The 12,907-nt window shown below is 44.0% G+C and overlaps 1 long non-coding RNA gene across 2 annotated transcripts in view; it reads left to right on the forward strand.

The window, feature by feature from the left end:
- The first annotated feature begins 395 nt into the window (after window positions 1-395).
- Window positions 396-12,907, forward strand: part of LOC136309026 (uncharacterized) — a 48,928-nt gene continuing 36,416 nt past the window's right edge. Inside the window, exons 1-2 of one of the 2 annotated variants that reach the window (XR_010726216.1) lie at window positions 396-628; window positions 2,308-7,439. This is a non-coding gene — a long non-coding RNA (uncharacterized lncRNA). Of the gene's footprint in view, window positions 629-2,307; window positions 7,440-12,907 lie in introns of those variants that run through there. The other variant, XR_010726215.1, reaches the window with a different exon arrangement.

Consider the following 12,907-nt stretch of genomic DNA (forward strand, 5'->3'; position numbering starts at 1 on the left):
CAACTAGAGAAATTTTGTCCCATAAACTTGCGCTCATCTTGCATTTAATAATAAATGTAATGTTGATGTTATGTTAATTCTTCTTACCACCTCATCTTTAAGCCATTATTAACATGAAACAATTTGTTCTAAGGTAAGAAAAACGATCTAATCCTGTTACTTCTACTGAGTAAACGGTGAGGTAAGTCACTTTGTTTGGGCATGGAAGATACGATCTGATTTGGTTTCCCTTTGGAAACACCTCCAGTATCTTTTGGATTGGCGTGCCAGATTCTCACTCTGCCCAGCGTGGACGTGACCGCTGAGTGCTGAAAAGCTGGTGCATGAGATCCAGCTGAACATGTGAGTCACGGTGAGCAATTATAGCTCAGAGTCCATCCTCGCAGGGACCGGGGTCTCTGTGTCTGCATCGTCCAGACACCTCTGCCCTCTCCTTCCCAACTGCAACATGTCCAAGCCAGATCTCACGGGCTGAGTAAGTGACACATAGCATGTATAAAATTCCCCTTTGCCCCGTGGCCCCTCCTAGAACTGCTGGAGTGATGATTGTGGTAACCTTGACTCCATGAGGAATGCGACTACTTGAGCTCCACCTACTACTCAGCAATGTGTCGCTTTGGAGCGAGCGGTAAGTTGTACCCTTGGGCCCTGGAATTATTACTGTATAATAAATGACTAAACTGAGGAAGCTCACATCTAAGCCTGGTTCATCAGGTGGAAACTGCCTGAAGAGACAATCACTGCAATGTCTGGAACAAACGATAATCTCCTACACCTACACAATGGAAAGGATTTTTTCTACAACGGTTTTAGATGCTGGTTTCATGTTCTGTTTTAGAGCTAGCTGGCTCTGGTGGTCCACCAGCTTCTCACATTCATGCTGGCCTGTACGCTGGGACTGAACTAGCTAGAGATTTAAGGCCAAAATTTGTCCCTAAGGCATGGTTTGGGATATGGGCAGTCTACAATTTGATCAACTTCAAAGACCCCTGGAAACTATGCTTTTAAGCTCTAGCCTGAGATACCCCCAAATTCTATAGGTACAGTGGGGTGGAAGCAGAGAAGGAGAGGTAGTTATGATGATGTGTACAGAAAGGCTCCAGGAGTCAGGTCAAGGTTAATGGTATCCATGGTGACTCAGGTCTTCAAGGGCATTCCAGGCAAGTTGTGTGTCCCGTGGGGGACAACCTGCCTTCAACCACAGATCTACTAGTCTCATGGAATGAAAAGGGAAGTGGGAATCAATGTCTAGAGAGAGGGTGGGGGGATTTTTAACCCCTGAAGTCCCACCGTGACACACTGTCTTAAATTTTAGCAATTGTTTTTCATGTTAATGACTTCTGTGACTTTGATTTTGAAAGTAGGAAATCAACCTGAAAACAGAAAGAAATTTAAATGGAGAATTGTCACAGAAATGAAGAGTCTCATGGTTCATAACTAAACCCAAGTTTTGAATGTCCTTTATATAAGGGCAGATGTCCTTTATATCTAGGACATATAATGTTCTATATATACATAGGCCTTTTTTATAGGGACACTTCCCGACAACCGTTTGAATCCTCCTCTGATTATTAACCCTGCTGAGCGAAGTTCCATGCTTCATTCTCACAGATAACAACACCTCCTAAACATTTTGAAGTTGCTTGAGAACATCAGAGGCCTCAGATGAAGCAAAGTAATACATCTACTGTGGCATTTTCTCCATTGTGGCTTATTTACATCAAAGAAGCAAATAAGAGTGACTCACTTATATCCCAGTGACTTGACTGCAGCTGGATGGGCTGGAAACATTTTCTTTATTTTTTATGTTTTGTGTGTGCGGGAGGGGGAGAGGATGCCCTTTAGTCCTCATCTTTCAGAGAGTGATGTCGGAACCGCCTCTTCAGTAGGATGACCGGTGCTGTTCCACCTGGGAGAGTGACAGAGAGCTCCTTCCGATCCAGGGTCCAGCCCAGGTCCCTGCGCCTTGGCACATGCTTGTTGGTTCCGTTGCAGTTCCAGAGAGCGTGATGGAGCCACTGGGAATTCTGGCTTGAGGATTTGCTAAACAACCCATTGTATTTCTGAAGTAGGATTTTCTTTAATGGAAAAGTCCTTCTTCATTATTTCTGTACGATTGACAAAGAATTCATGAATTCAAAGTGACCTGCTGAGCTGACTGCTCAGGCTGGTTGAGTTGGATTATCACCACTCTCCCTTCCCTTGCCATTCTGGTAGCATTCCCATGTCCAATGCGAGAATAACTGTTCATTCATATGCTCTGAAATTCTTGCTCCGACCTAAGTCCTTCCCTGTCTCCTCTTTTAGATGACATCTTCGCTGCATCACCCCTCATTGCAGAGCAAGGCAACAGCCCAGCGTGCCCTGCTCCCATGGGGCAGCTGGGGTCTCTGCCTATAAAAATGGAAAATTAGCAGCCCATTATTTCAACTCCAATGTCTGTGTTGTGACTATAAAAGGTCTATTCCATCTGGTCCTCTTCACGGGAGACTGAAAGACATGTTGATGGCGAAAACCACTTAATTTCTATTGAGACTAAAAAAGAAATAAAGAGCAGATCTAGGTTGCCAGAAAGCCGAAGATAAGCATATGGTTGTTAAAATTACACGAACCACTGGAGGAGAGAAGACTGTCAGCCTGCAATGGCAGGAGGCCTTCTGCGGGGCTTTCTGATCCACACCCATCCTGGCAAGGACTACAACTGCAGAAGCCTTCAATTCCTCAAGACAGTGTGGGCGCTAATTTAGACTCGGTCTCTGGTTTGTTACGAAATGAAGCTGGTTGACGGTCTAAGTGCAGAGCAGAGGAGAATCTGGTTTGAAAATGCCTGAGAGACTTTTCTCCTCATCCTGCCTCCCAGGCATGAGTCACTCTTTCTGCTTTAAATACGGGGAGGTTCTAAAAGTGACTTTCATGTGGGTCGTACAATCCGTAATGACTGAGCTGAGAAGAAGGCACGACTCCCTGACCGTCCATCCACGTGTCAGGGGTTCTCCTGGCAATCTTGAGAGACGCTGAGATATTATAGGAAGTCAGAATTCTGCTCCACTGACTTATCCCATAGGTTGAGTCTAACATTGTTATGCAAAAGTTGTTAGAGGGAAGGAGGACAGTTTCTTCGTGGTTGTTGGAGACACTTGAGCACAGCAGGGTGTAGTTCTTTGATATTCTGGCATCGTTGACTTTAGAAAACTTTTGCTTCAAAAGATAGCTCTGTTTTTTGTACATCAGAGAAAGGACTTAAAGCCTTTGATTCATGAGTGCTGTTTTTTAACACTCCTCCTCTCTTCTGAGGAACATTAGTTACCTGGCCAACCACCCATATTGAAAAACACCGGGTTCTGTATATCATACATTTTGCAAGACACTAGTTTTACTGAGTGGGGTCAGGATATACCTCAGAGCATTTGTCAAAAACTGTTGAGAGCTGAGAGTATCAGCAGCTTTTTTTTTTTTTTTTTTTTTTTTTTTTTTTTTTTTTTTTTTGTATTTTGCCTTTAACAGGGCTATTGCTGAACTCAAGAAAGCTTGCATTTTCTCAGAAAGGAAAAAAAAAAATCTATCTCAAACTACCACAAAGGCCATGAATTGGTATTTATCATTTTATTTACAAACAGATGTTTTTATATTTTGAACTGAATTTTATTGGGGTGACACTGGTTCACATAATTACACAGGGGTCAGGTGCCCTGCGCTCTGTCACGCGGCCCTGAGCAACGCATGGCGTGTTCAACCCCTCAAGCCGAGTCTTCGTCCATCACTGTTTATCCCCTTACGCTCCTCCACCCCCCTCCCGCCCCGCTCCAGCAGTCACCCCACTCGAACAGGTGTTTTTAAAAATGTTCTCTTTCCCCCATTTCTTTAAGAAAATATAATAGTATGACTACAAAGGGCAGGTGGATTTGCCAGTGGTCATTTTTCTGAGATGACCTCACCAGTCCCAGGAGATATAACCGAGAGGTTTCAAATACACAATTACTTAGAAGTTGTTCTTTAGGGGATCTTCATGATCCATGCTCACTTTTATTTACATTTTTAAATGACATCTGTTGAAAGACTGTAGAAAAAAACTTGGAGCGTCAACCAGAGACCCTCGCATAACAATTGAGGGCAACGTGTTGGGCCAGAAAGCACTGAGCCTCCATACAGATGTTAGCAAGGGTCCCCTGAAATGAGTGACACCAAAGCCTTTATTGCAAGTAAGGGTTGACCAAGATTCAGGATCAGGTTTGGACTGAAAAGTATAGAAATGACTGGAGGGGCTGTGTCTGCCCATGAAGGAGCCGCTGCCACATTTCCAACAGGGTTGAAGAAGTTGATTAGGGTTTGCTCCTGTCCCTGGTTTCAGACACACTAGGGGTTTTGGAATGAATAAGGGGGGGACTACTATACATACGTGCTATGACTCTGACAGGTCAGGACAGAAAATAGGTTAAAAAGTACTACTTTAGTTTGTCAATCTCATTGTCACCTTTTGTTTCAGCTGATAATTTGCAGAATTAGGGACCATTCTGTCTAATTGAGGATAGTATTCATCTGTCATGGGCATAAAATAACCATGGTTGCCAAATTTAAAACCAACCAAGAAATAGAGTACATGGTCTAACTATTACAACTATATTTATGTGGACAGCAGGACCAAACAATTACTTTGTGTCTGTTCTAGAAAGTGCAGGTTATCTAGTTGTTTTTATAGTGTCGCCATTCCTGGTTTTGATACTGCTCTACCTTTCCAGAGGTTTCCTCGACTGTCAGGAAGACTTTTGAAAAGAGGAATGGATTTCCTCATCTGAGTGGCAGTTCAGATCGACCTGCAGGCTCTGAGTCTAACCTCTGGGGAGCGCTGTGCCACTCACAGCCCTCCCAGATGTTTTACCCTGTGCGCCTCATGTCCGCCCAGGACCCCAAATGCAGGGATCAGCGGACTCAGACCCTGGGGGTCTAAGTAGAGTTGAAAGCAGTCTTACATTAGTGTACCTTGTCTTTGTGGTTGCTCTTTTTTGTTTATTAACATTAATATAAAAACATTGCTTTAAATGATTTATTGCCGAGCAAATCACCACTCCGGGAAGCTGTGTTCTGTTGGGTCTCTGGGTTCTGGTAACCCCTCCTTTTGCTCCTGCCTGCCTCCTTAGAGGGTTGTGAGGGTCTCCATACCTTAAATATAAGTGATGGGGGTAGGTTGGGGAAATAAACTGCCAGACAGGCATGCTGAATGAGTGAGTGTATGTGTATGTAAATGTGGTGGCCCTGGGCCTGTCTGCCTACCTGAGTATCATCGTGAACTTGAAGAGCGCAGGTGGGAAATGACACTCCAAACAACCTTGAAGTTTCAGATAAATATATCAAACATCACAATCACTCGGGAAGGTGGGTAGCATAAGGCTAATTTTATGGATGAAGACACTGAAGCTAAGAGAAATAAAACCATTTTTCCAAAGTTCTAAAGGAAGAAGTATATGTCTTTTTAAAAAAATGTAATGTAGAACCAGAAAGTACCCTGTCTACTTTCTTTTGAGGCGCGATCTTGGCTTCTTTTAGTTCGTACATAGGATTCCGACCACACCCCAAATCTGTGTCATGGAATATGCATGGGACAGCCGCCCACGTGGCGACAGCCTAAGGCAGCTGCATCATTCTCTCTTTCTCATGGGCATAAAAAGAGGCACATAAAGAGGGTATCTTACTGGCATATATCTCCTGCCCACCTTCATGGAGAAATGCCAACTAAATTTTTTTTAATGTGAGATATAAAATAAGAATCAGAATTTCCTCCTCTGTATTCCATTTGTCAGCATTCCCAAACACGATCTTAGATATACTCATGTGGTATTATCACGCTCTCAGATGCCTGGTAGGAGTATTGGTGGAGCCAACACCTAGGCACACTGAACACGTCTAAGGGGGAAATATGGGAAATCATCGTTGCGTTTTGTAAGGTAAAGGCAAAACTAAGTAGTCTTTGGTGTGTGTCTAGGAGATTTTTCTTGTTCTCACTGGCTTTATTCTCTTTCTCTTTTTAATTGATAAATAATTGACATGTGCCTAGGACTTTTGGTAAGATTTCTAGTAAGTATCAACTTACTAGATTTTAATTTGATTTAAAATCATCCATCCATCCATCCATCCATCCATCCATCTACATTTGTTCTTCAGATGTTATTCTTAAGTTACTTAGAGTCACCCATCTGTACTGCTGAGGCTTCTCTTTACATAAGAGTTTAAGAAAATAGTCTCTGAAATAAAATACTCAATACATAAATCATTCATTGTAGTCTTCAAGAGGTAATTATACTAAAGAGTGTGACAAGTGCTTTTTTTCAAGTACACACAATTAGGTGTTCTGAAGTAGAGGGGAGGAGTCGAGGAAGGCAACCCAGAAGAGTAGAAACATGAGCCTAGTTCTGCAGGTGAACAGCCATTTGTCAGCCGGGGTGTGGTGGAGGGCAGAGGCAATTCATAGGGAATATGAAAAAGATTGATGGTAATAATTTCTGGTTTTGATGTATAGTTACAAAATGCAATGGTCCCATTTGAAATGACATCTCTTTAATTGTCTAAGTCATTGAAGTAGACATATTGTATTTTCTTTGCTTCATCTTTTTTGGAGGGCTGTCCCCCCAAATGCCTATTGTTATAATGGCAAAGCAGTATAGTCACAGCACCATGAGCCTGAGTCCCTGGTGACAGTGGACTGCTGCAGGGAACAGCAGCCCTAATGCTGTCGTCATTTCCATCTGGGATACTAGTTCAGTATTAAGACAGTTTCCTTTTAGTCACATGAAGTAAACTATGATCAATTGTCAAAAGCTGACAAGACATGGTCTTGGTTGTTGAGTTTGTAGAGCCAATCACAATTTTTTAATGCAATAAAATGTGTCTGGCCCTGGCTGGATGGTTCAGTGGTAGAGCATCAGCCCAGTGTGTGGATGCCCCTGGTTTGATTCCCAGTCAGGGGACACAGGAGAAGCGACCATTTGCTTCCCCCCCCTTTCCTTCCTCTTTCCCCCTCCCACAGCCATGGATAGATTGGTTTGAGCTCATTGTCTCAGGCACTGAAGACAACTCAGGCACAAAAATAGCTCGGTTTCGAGCATGGCCCCAGATGGGCAGAACATCGGCCCCAGACAGGTGTTGCTGGGTGGATCTTGGTCTGGGTGCATGCAGGAGTCTGTCTCTTTATCTCCCTTCCTCTCACTTGGAAAAAGAATAAAAAGAAAACAATAAGACGTAAAATGTGTCTATTGTGAATCTAAAGTTGGAGCTAAGAGATTCTATCCTCAAACTGACTCTCTCGATGAGAGAAAAGCACAACTAGAAATTCTTGCGGCAGCCGGAGAAATCTACACAGTGAGGAAGAGGAATGAAGGAGGTGCCTTGAGAGGAAGACACACACAGAAAGAGAGAGAGAGAGAGAGAGAGAGAGAGAGAGAGAGAGAGAATTTGCTAGTCTCTGATTCCAAGTGCATCCTTGCCCTTCGGTGCCATGGAACTCTCCCACAGCATCAGAGTGTTTCCTACACGTTCCAAACTACTCGTGGCACTGCGGTCTCTTTATATGTGCCCTGAGAAGAAGGCATAACAAAAGCCATGGCCCCACAGTTCACTCACCTCTGCAGAAGTCATCAGAGATGATCAGTGTTTCCAGGAGCTAACTACTTTATCAAATTGGGGGCATAGTTTTTCCTCACAGTACACTCTTACATTCTCTCCGCAGGATTTCAGGAGATAAAATGGAACCTTGTTAGTTGTTTTCAAGCTGAAAGGTATGGCCGTTTCTCTCCAAAAGGCAGAAGGCATATGAGAAGTTTATTTAGGATGCGCACACAATGGATTACCTTCATCCACACAACCCAGGTGTGAGGTGCAGACAGAGCCTTTGCTTCTCTGCTTAATGAACGTGCAGATTCACCTATTTGGGGGCCATCTTTAGGTTTGTGGCAACGTTGATGAAGTGTACCTCAGAACGCTCAAAACAAACATAAGCACTTCACCCAGAAAGCACTAGACTTTATTAACCACTTGAAATCCCTGGAGGGAAATGTCATTTCATTAGGAGGCTTCTTGGCTGCTGATCAAGGGCTTTTCATTTCCTTAAGCACATTGATCTGGTAACCATTTTCCTTCTCTGTAAAACAAGCCGTTTGGAAAGGCACTTTGTGAAAGCACACTCAGAGAGTCTGTTTCTTTTTGGTAAGTATAAACACTGACGCATCACCCGGAATCCAAGCGGAGTAAGAACCAAGTGCCGCAACCCTGATTAGATGTTAGTATTCACTCTAAATCTTTTGCACGTCTTACTACCCATCCTAGGGCTACTGAACCGCCACAACCCCCTTGTAATGGTTGCTGTTGTCATTTGCATCTAGGATTTTAGTTTAGCATTAAAGCTGCCTTTTCCTTCAGTTACTTGAAGCAAACTATGGTTGGTTTGCTGCCTTGTTGCTGGGTTTGTGGAATGAATCACTATGGTTTTGGTTTTTTTCTTTCTTTTCCAAATGAGAGAAAGGGAGATAGGGAGAAGAATACCACAGGTGCCCAGACTAGGATCCACCCAGCAAACTCTGTCTGGGACCAATGCTCTAACCCATCTGGGGCCATGCTCAACTGAGCTATTTTTAGCACCTGAGGCAAAGGCTCCACAGAGCCATCCTCAGCGCCAGGCCAATGCACTCAAACCAATCAAGCCTTGCCTGTGGAAGGGGAAGAGAGAGAGAAAAAGAGAAAGAAAGGGGAAGTGGAGGGGTGGAAAAGCAGATGGTTGCATCTGCTGTGTGTCCTGACCAAGAATCAAACCCAAGGCATCTCCACACCAGGCCAATGCTCTACCACTGAGCCAACCAGCCAGGGACAGAATCACTATGTTTTAATGAAAAGAAAATGTGCCTTTGTGATTCTCAGCACATGGCACTCAATAAACGTAAGTCAAATACAAATCTACATCATCAATTACAACACATTCCCACTCAAGTTTAGCTGTTTATTAAAAAAATAAAATTCAAAGAAACAAATACTAAGATACAAGTCAGTGCATTTCTTAAATTCTGTCTATTACTTATTAGTCCCCAGTCCAATTTAAATTATGCATCTTACTTGAGATGTCCCAGGACTAGAACAAGAACCTGTGTCAAGAAGTAGAAAGATCATGGGCCCCAGGTCAGGCTGGATTCTAAGCCCATCTCCCACACAGCTCCACGGCCAGCTCGTTACTCTGCTCATTGGGTTTTAGCTTCCTGACAGGTACAGTCCCAACAATGCCATTGGACTGTGATTCAAAATCATGCCACACAGTAAGTAGGATTATGAATTAATATGCCTAAGTCCCTGCCTGGCCCATAGAAGATACACAGAGTTACCCTCTCTCTTATTATCACCCACGACCCTATCTACAGCTACGATCTTAGTGAGTTTTGTAAATCTTTGGTTTTCCACTGGTGTCACAGCCCCTCTGTTGTTTTTTTTCTAGCATCATGAATTAAAATATTCTTTGTCTTTAATACCTATTTTCATATTTCCTAGTCTCTCCATTTCTCCCCCTATGAAGCGGAAATGAAAATCCTATGGTAAATAAAAGCAGGCACTTTGCATTTGCTGGGTGTTGCAGATTTCATTGGACACGTTTCCTTCCCACCAGCTGCATGAATTGAGTTTTTGCTAAGGTTGCCTTAAACACTGGCTTCTCTCAGGAACAGCCAGCGTTTCGTAGCGTGCCAGATTCAGAGAAGCGTTTAAAGAAGCCCACATCACCCACCGTGTAATAAGATCAAAATCTACTTTTAAACCAAACACCGAGCACACTTTTATCTAAAGAATTACTGACATCATGAATGTACTGTGTGTAATAACTGGAGGAAATCCAAAAGGTAGGAGAAAAAAAAATGTGACTTTTCATTTTTTTTTCCTTGAGATTTTATTTCTTACAAGAAAAGCAAAAGAAGTGAAGAGGAGTTTAGATACTTATAACAGTCTTTGATGATGCCTTGAAATGTCTATTTATGAGTTCCTGTAAAACTTGTACAATTTTCCATGATTGGGATTAGTTCTTTCATGCATGCTAGGTTTTGGTGAACCCAAAAGGCTAGTGAAAAACAGAGAGATGGAAAAATGGCAGGAAATTGCAAACCTAACACAGCAACCGCCTTGGCTTATTTCATTGTCTACCAGAAGTCTTCTTCCGACTTTTCAGACTAATAATACACTGTTGGCTTTAATAGGACTTAACTTCCATTAGAAAGACTGGAGAAATAAAACTCATTCTGCAAATGGACTATGGCTTTCTTAGGATTTTTAGAATGGAAAATGGATACCTTCAGTGGTCGTTTTCCCCGTGGGATAAAAGAGCACCCCCACCCCCGATGGCTCTGCTCACGCCTGCCTTCTACTTCACGTCTCTTAATGCACTGCCCTCCCGCCCGACTCTGCCCGACTCTGTGCAGATCCGCCATGCCCGCCATGCCCGGGGCTAATTTAGAGCACCTACCTTTATTACTGACCTTGCCTCCATGCTAGGAATGCCTCTTCCTCCCCTGCAAGACCTCTGTAGTCGCCTCGTCCCCAAAGCATCTCCCGAGCCCCTTCCTTGTTGTGAAGACTGATCACTCCCTTTTGTTTAGGCCCCGCTATTTCCTGCACATCCTTGTGTTTTGGACTCTATGACATATAAATGGCCTATTCTGGTTCCATGCCCGTCTTCCCCAGTAGACTCCGAGCTTCCTGACCCTAGGGACCATTTATAAGTCACCTTTGTATCCTCAGTGCCTAGTGCTTTATAGGTGACCAATAAAGGGTGTTGAAGAAGCGAAAAGATACGGTGGAGGGGATAAGGACTTGAAACAAAAAGGAGTGTGGGTAATGAATGCAGCCCAAGACGCTGGTGGCTATTTTCCCAAGAACAGGTGCTGGGAAATAACAGTCCGGCAGATAAAGAAACAAACGCTATGAGTCGTTTAGAGAGATGAGTGGTAGATAAAAATGGTACTGAGTTTCTACCATTTTAACTATCTTCTAGATATTCTTGCACCAGTTATCAACTTTAAGAATATATATATATATATAATATATATATTTAACTTTGGAGGTTGCGTGAAGGTAGTCCATAAACAAAAGGTGACTGGTAATTGCATAAGCAGCCGTCGGTTCTGTGACAGTTCCACTGGAGGGGAAATGGAATCACACCAGATGCAAGGAGCCCAAGCAGTCTGAGAAGGACAAGAGGAAGAAGGTCCGCTCATGAATTCAGGAAGTAGCTGCTGAGTCTCTATACAGCACCAGCCCCATAGGGGGCACCGGGCCAACAAGACTGACCTGACCCCTCATCTCGGGGAGCTTGCTGTCAGCGCAGGGGAGGAGAGATACGTAAACAAACAAGTCAATGGATCAACAGTCAACAGTTTCAGATAATGAGGACTATCATGAAGATAATAAAGGATGCCATGTGATAAGAGGAGTAATTGGAGGCTTCTTTGCAAAGACCACTTGTGCTGAGACTGCGGTGAATGGAAAAGCCATGAGAACATCTGGAAGAAGAATGTCCCAGGCAGAAGAGACGCGTCTGGTCCCTGAGATCAGAGGGAAGTTCAGAGAGGAACCAAGAGGAGGCTGGTGTGGGCTGAGCACAGTCAGAGAATGTGATTCCTGTGAAGAGGCTGGAGAGAGAGAGAGAGAGAGAGAGAGAGAGAGAGAGAGCTGGATGGATTACAGTGAAGTCCATTTGCAACGTGGAGACTCACTAGGAGTCGGGCAGTGACCGAAGAGGCTGAGGCTTGAGCCACAGAGGTCACGGTATAGAGCTGAACTTATCGGGAAAGCCATGGAGAATGGCACTCATAGGTTTTAGTCAGGAGCATGTCGTGATACACCCGACTTTGAGCAGACTTTTCATTTCAGTGACCACAGTGAGCAGAGTGGGCCGGAGGGTCACCATTTTGGTGAGAGAGTCGTCCAAGGGGACTGCCTCTCAAATAAAAAGTTCTCCGCGATCGCCCGTGGAGCTGAGGTCCCTGCTTGCCTCATTGTAGGATCATTTATGTGCAGCCCTGGCCTCCCTTCCTCAGTTCTTTGTGGACTGGAGGTAGCAGCTGGTATGATCCATTTTTAAGACATCTAACAAGGCCCAATGTCTCACACATACTATATAAGAAAGCATACTTCTTGAACGAATGGTACATACGTGTTATAAGATCATTTTTGCGCTGGGGTGAGGTTTGGTGGCTCTGCCTTTTCTTCCCTCTGTCCTTCATTCCCAGGTCCTCTGGTGTTTCCCCTACGCTGCGGTGCGGCGTGTCTGCCCGCCCCACATCCACCTGCCTCTCCGGACAGGTGAGTAAGCCTGGACATAATTCGAGTTGGGAAGCTGGTGAATTCACCTTCCATTGCCACCAATCCTTTAGAGCCTTTGGACTCTGCAGGTCACCGGCTCAGTGGCTTAGTGCCGTCCTCTGCACACCCTCTCATCCCTGCCAGTACAATGTCCTGCACGCCGGGCCAGCAGTGAGATGGGACGGGGAGAGAGTGGCACGAAGCACTCAGACAGCTTAACTTGAGTTACCCTACTGCGTTCAGTGCTGATGAGACTAAGTCCCTCCACAGGGCATTTGCCTGTTTACAATACGCGAGGCACGGTATTCAGAAATTTAAAAAGAGCACTGGGCTAGATTAAGAATGATGTTGTCTGCTTCTTTCAGTAATGTGGATCATCTAAATAACAATAAACCCCTTATCAAGTGCCTATATGTGCCAGGCAATGTGCTGGGCACCAAGGAGATAAAAATAATAGGCAGTTGGTCTTATAAGGCTATTTGACTCATTCAGGGAGTTAGATAAGAGAATAGACAATTGTAATGCCCAATCCAAATTTCATTGTGGAATTTATCACAATTTGCAACCCACCATCCTAGCGGCTTTAACT

Source organism: Saccopteryx bilineata, chromosome 6 (assembly GCF_036850765.1).
Source record: "Saccopteryx bilineata isolate mSacBil1 chromosome 6, mSacBil1_pri_phased_curated, whole genome shotgun sequence".
In the NCBI taxonomy this organism is placed as follows: domain Eukaryota; kingdom Metazoa; phylum Chordata; class Mammalia; order Chiroptera; family Emballonuridae; genus Saccopteryx; species Saccopteryx bilineata.